This window comes from Manacus vitellinus, unplaced genomic scaffold (assembly GCF_001715985.3).
Source record: "Manacus vitellinus isolate BGI_N305 unplaced genomic scaffold, ASM171598v3 scaffold_21_pilon, whole genome shotgun sequence".
Taxonomy (NCBI): domain Eukaryota; kingdom Metazoa; phylum Chordata; class Aves; order Passeriformes; family Pipridae; genus Manacus; species Manacus vitellinus.
Genome location: NW_021939546.1, coordinates 13,867,188 through 13,873,257, shown reverse-complemented (window position 1 = coordinate 13,873,257; position 6,070 = coordinate 13,867,188).

Genomic DNA, 6,070 nt, shown 5'->3' with positions numbered 1-6,070 from the left:
TCTCATTGTTATGAATGGTTCTAGTGGGCTGTGAACACCTTCAAAAAACAATGCAGGAGAGAAATGACACAGTCCTGCTGTCTGGGCTCTTCTGCCTCCTGTGTGTTATTGCCTGGTGTACCCAGTGTGGGCCCCTTGTGCTGCCCAACACCCCAGGAACTGGGATGCTCTCATCGTTGTCCACGTGCTGGCTGAAGGAAGAGCTGCCTCCTCACAGGCTGCAGGCAAGGTGTGTGGCTGGTGTGCTGGAATGTTTTCATATCCAGGCTGAAGTCCTCCATGTAGAGTTAGGAGAAACCCGTCTTTACAGCCCAAGAATTTGTACCAGCCAGTCTCATGTCCAAGCAGCTCCTGTGACTGCCCTGACATACGAGTCTGCTGTAGACCAAAGCAAACTACTTCAAGAAGTACAGTGGCTCAAGCCCACAGTCTTGCTGAATTTAGGGAGGTGTGGTGGAGTGTTGTACCCATGGACCTCCAGAGACATTTCACACATGGGGATCAGATGGTTGTGGATGTGAGCTGATGGCCTTGGACTCTCGTTTCATCAAGTGCTGCTGCTTCTCCTGAATACAGTATCTCTGCACCTTTTGAGGTTAATTTTCTCACCTATCCTCACAGCAGGGGTTAACTCAAACTTCATTCCTGATAGCCACAAGGAATTAAAAAGAAGTGACAGTATCCTGGATGCAGCACATGGATGTCTTTAGTATGGGTGGTGGGTGCTGACCGGCTGCTGGTGCAGAGAAGCTATTAACTTGCATCCAGTTCCATGGTGTGATACAGGAGAGCAAGGAAACTGGCAATGAGGAGCAGCTCCAGCAAAGGGCTGAGCAGCCCGTGTGGTTGGAGCTGCAGTTGCCTGTGGTGGATGGCTGCCCAGGCCACTTGGCTCTGCAGCAGGAATGCAGCTTTGCTTGCTCAGGCCCAGCAGAGCCAGGGCAGGATGAAGGGAGCAGTTGTGTTGGCAGCCAGAGATGGGTCTGTCATGAGTCCTCTCTGACGTTCCCAGTTCCAGCTGGATAGATATTTCCAAACACCATTTAACAGCTGGTGTCCACAGGGACTGGCAGGAGCGTTAATGCTTTTATTCTACCACTCTCCCTTGCATAGGGAGCACAGGCATCCTGCTTGGAACCTCAGCCATCCAGGCAGTGGGGCTGGGGCCAACCCTGCTCTTCCTCACTGGCTGGAGATGAAGGCTCCTCATGGATCCCTGTGGGAGCAGGGGGCTGCGGTGCTGTCACCAGCAGGGAGACCCCCAACTTGGCCCCTCAGCCCTGTGCAGAGCCTGGCAAAGGGAAAGGGACAGAAAAAGAGACCTTGGCTCTTCTCCCTCCCAGCCAAAGCGGTTGAGGGGCTGCCAAGGGCTTTGCAGCAGGGAGAAGAAAGACAGCGTTCATGGGAGCTGCGTGACTCCGAGCCGCTGGGCTGGGAGCCAGGCACGTCAGCACCTGATGGGCCAGCTTGAGGAAGGGCTTCTTGCTCCTCACCTTCTCCAGAGGAGCCCTTTGAAGGGGTCGCAGTGTAGTGAGGTCTTTCCTGCCCCACTGCCCTGCCTGTTCTGGACTGGGCTGTTGCTTGTGTGAGGCATCACACTGGCTCTTTCCCCACTGCTGCCCTGGACCATGCTGGCTGAGACAGCTGCCCAGGGTCCCTCCTGCCTGCCTGTGTCCTCTGGCTTCTGTCAACTTGTGGGGGCAGCCCTGGGGGACCTGGATCAGTCCTCTGCCCATCTGTGCAGACTACAAACAAGCAGCCTCCAGCCATGTGCTGGCTCTGTGGAGGCTGAACGGATTGTTCCCAGTGAGAGGTGCAGGGCTGGGACCATGGCAGAAATCCCTGGGGGCTGGACAGTCATCACCTCTCACAGCAGATCCCCACCCCTTATGCAGGCAGGCTAGAGCCTGCCTAGAGAATCCTTCCTCCAGAAACCACTGGACAGAAGAGCCCTTGTGGAGCTTTTTTGGAGGAGTGCCTGGTACCTGCTGAGGGAGACTTTCCCCTTCCCAGTGAACAGATGCCTGGCTATGGCTGGGCCATATGGTGTTTTGGTCTCACCCTCTCCCAGCACAGCCTGTCCTCCAGCCCTACAAGCAGGTGAGATTGCTCAGGGCTCTGCTCCCTGGAGACAGCTCCCCACAGGCTCTGGGAACTGCCAAGCGTCTGGGGTGGGAAGAGGTGTGACAGGTCCGTGTCTGGAGTGTGTCCCTCTGGGAAGTGCTGCCCTGTCAGTGTGTCCTTGGCCCTGTGTCACCATTCCAGGAGAGGTTTGGCTGTGCAGAGGAGAGCATAGCACACGGTGGGGTGAGTGGGTGAGTAGATGGCACTTCAGGTTTGGGGTCAAGGATGCTTGTGACAATCCTGGGGACACCAGTCAGGCTGGAATGAAATCTGGTTCTGTCTGCCAGCCAGGAGTCTGTGTCAGAGCCAGAGCCTCTGTTTGGGGCTAGATTCATGCTGTAAGCCATTCCTACATGAGCTGGCACATCCCTCCTGGTTCCTCCAGCAGCGTCTCTGCTCTTTTTCCCACTCAGGTTTATTGGGTGGATGATTGCCTGAGGCTCACTGTCAGCAGCCGTGCTCACTCTCAGGCCTGTGGATTTGGGACATGCAGGGATGGGAAGGGAGGAGCTGACAGCTTTGCCCTTTACCAGCATGTTGCAGGGCACAAGGCCAGCCCTCTTCCTGGCCTGGCTGCAAACTCAGCACCTTGCTCTTCTGCTCCTCTGGCTTTTCCTGTGGGCTGAGGGCTGATCCTGCTCCTGCTGTGGCTGCTCTGCTGACTTGCCCTCCAGCTCCCTGTGCTGCTGTGCTTGCACCCAAAGTGCTGTTAAGCTCGGCTGCCTGGGTGCACTTGTGACTTGTTGTGGGCTGTCTGGGCAGCACCCCCTTTTATCATTGCTAGGGGTTCATGGCAGTGGGTTGTGAAACTCCCTCTTCCCCACCTTGCTCCATCCCATGCACCCAGGAGGGATGATGCCTGTGGAGCTGTCTGTCTGCCCTGGCTGGGACAGCCCGAGCAGTGATGCTGTGCCTGGCTGGGATGCTCTGTGCCATGGTCTGTCCTTGGCACTCCTCCACGATGGAGATTACCCAATAATTATCCCAACATCCTGTGCCAGTGCAGGGCGGAGGAGCTGGTGCTGCCCCAGGCACTCTGGCAGGGACCAGCCATTTTCATCTGCATAATGGAGAGACTGTAGCACAACCACCATCAGCCCACTCTGGGATATTTTTAGGCCTGGTTGTGCTGATGAGGGAGAGATGACAGGCTCACTCCATATCCGGACCACGCGATGCCTCTCCCAGCTGCAGCCACCTGGTGCAATGGGAGGAGCATGGGCTGTTCCATCAGGAAAAGCAGCAGTGGCTGGTGCTGTGGCTCTGGGCTTGCTGGGAACAGCTACTGGTGCAGGATACCACCATCCTTCTCTCTCTGAACTCGTGCAGTTTCACTGCTCTTGAGAGAGCAGGTTAATGAGTTCCCCAGATCTCACTGGCTCGTGACCTTGAGGGTATTTCCTGGCTTGTGAAGGAAAAGGAGGGAGGAATCTGAGCAGATGATGCTGTGGGAGTGAAGCATGGGCAGCAACGTGATTACACATGGTCACTTGCTGTCAGAGAAATGGGGAGCCCCTTCAGCTAAGGAGTCTGGCTTTTCTGCAGGGCCTGAGGCTTGGAAAGTGGTATGGAAGAAGGGATCAGAGCTTTCTCTTTTTGGCAGAGCCCCGGGTGAGGCTGCAGCTGCCAGAGTGGAAGGAGTGGTGAGTTGGAGGTCACTTGGGTGAGATGCTGGAGGACAGGAGATTTGGGGCAGGAGGCCATCCCTTTGTGGCCAGGCTTGTCTGCAGCTGGTCCTCCACCACTGCTGGGGATGCCTGGCATGAAACAGGAGCCCGATGCTCTGGGCATGCACAATGACACAGTGCTGCTGGGAGGTGACAGTGCCAAGCCATGGATGTGTCCTGAGTGCTGGCAGAGGGGGTGACTGCCCAACACTTCCAGCAGTGCCAGGGTCTATGGCTGGGTTCACACCAGGGCCAGCTTCACACCAGGGCTCACATGCCAACCCAGATGGGTTGTAGGTGCTGGACTCTGAGCACAGGCCTTGTCTGGGCAATTGTGCAAATCAGCAGTGTTAATCTACACCATCCACCAGGAACCAGTCTGTCAGGGAGGATGTCACTGGTACCAACACCTCGCTGTGGTTAGCTTCCCCCATCCCTGCGTTGGAAGGACCAGCCCTGCTGCAGGTGTAAGCCTCCCTCGACTGGCTGCTGAGCCCTGGAAAGTTCCAGAAGCTGCTTCTGCCTGGCCCTGTGGACCTGCCAGCATCCCCCAGCATAGCCGTGGTTCAAGTGATGGCTGCACAAAGTTCATATTCCCTTGGCTGTGGCACAGGGAGTTGGTTCCCAGGGGGTAGGGTGGGGAACATTTGTTGGAGAGACTGAGGTCTGTCCCTGCCTTCTTGCAGCTGGGCTGGGTGGGCTGCAGCTGCCTCTGAGGTGTGTGTGAGGGACCTGTTGGCTTGGCTGTTCCCCTGTGGCTGCTGGGGCAGGGGAAGAGTCCTCTGGGGCTGGCAGCTTTGCACATGCACTGTTTAGGACCCCACTTACTACAGAAGTAGTTCCCTAGCATTCCCTAAGTCCCGTTCTCACTTGTACCTACCACCATGGGATTGTGTGACTGTGGGTGATGTGCGACTGGGGGGTCGAGGTGCTTCAGCAGCACCCCTGTGTCTGTGTCCCCTGCCTGTGGCTGGCAGCTGAGTCCTCATGGCTGCTGTTAGCCCATGTCCTGCCAGCAAACACAGCTCAGCATCCAGAGGCACTTCCCCCTGGCTGCTCTAACTCCCCATCATGTAAAGCAGCTGCAAGAATGCACAGGTTGCCACAAATGCTGAATCTCCAAAACACACCATGTCCGTGCCCCACGGCAGAGCACAAATCCTTGGCCACATCCTGCAGCACAGGGGTCAAGGCAGTGCAAATCCAGCCCCTGCACCCTCCCACACAGGCCCTTCTCTGCCCTACGGCCCAGGACATGCTGGGTGGCTTCTTTCCTTTCTTCCCTTTCCCAAGAGAAGCAGATAAGCCTCAGCACCAGGAGCAGGGCAGGCACTGGGACAGAGCTGTTTGCTGTGTTGTATGAAGGTCACAGGTGTGTTACTTGGGTTCTGAGGCTTCAGTTTGCCAGGGAGCAGTGGAGATAAGATAGGGTTCAGGTTGAAGAGGCTGTAAAGAGGAGCCCATGGCCACATGGCCCCATCACCACAGCAGGCCAGCTGAAGGTGCTTGCTCCAGTGCTAGTAATTAAGTACTGAAGCTCCAGGCTAGAAATGAGGCATTCTCTGGGTAAAGGGCTGGTGATGAGCACTGCTACAGGCAGTGTGATGCCACAGAGCCAGCATGGGCTGTCATACCTGTTTTTAGAAAGACATGTGCATGAGCTGGAAGAGCAGGTGAAGAAGACTGTCCTCAGGCTGACCCATCCACACCCTTTCTACTGCTTTTCCATCACACAGGAATCAATCCCTGTCTCCTCTTTGCTGCTGGAGCTGTTTGGACAGGAGATCAGGAGGGGTGAACCCAAGGATGCACACAGGTCAGGGCAAAACAGCATGTCCATGCAGCAGCCCTTCTTCATCCTCAAGCCACAGATGTCAAAAAACTGAAGTTGAGACCATCTAATCTTATTTGTAGGCTACTGCACGGTGGGGATGGCTGTCCCTGCAGCCTTCAGTGACCATGCTGTACTTACTTTCAGGTTTGAGTTTTTCCCATCTTCAATTTTTCACCTTTGGCTCCTGCACTTCTCTTTGCCCACAGCACTGCTCTGCTCCCCCTGGCAAGGAGACCCTCTCCGAGGGCTGTGGAGTAGCCTGAACTCCTCACATCCCACACAGCTTTATTTGCCACATTTCCAAAGCCTTAGCTTCTTTTTTTTGGTGGTGCTTCTCCTCAGGATTTCTGAGCCTGTTGTGAAGTTTGCAGAGCTGGACCAGCCATCCAGTTGGCTTTGCCAGAGCTCTAGCTCTGCTTGGAAATCCCCTCCATGACTCTGTGAC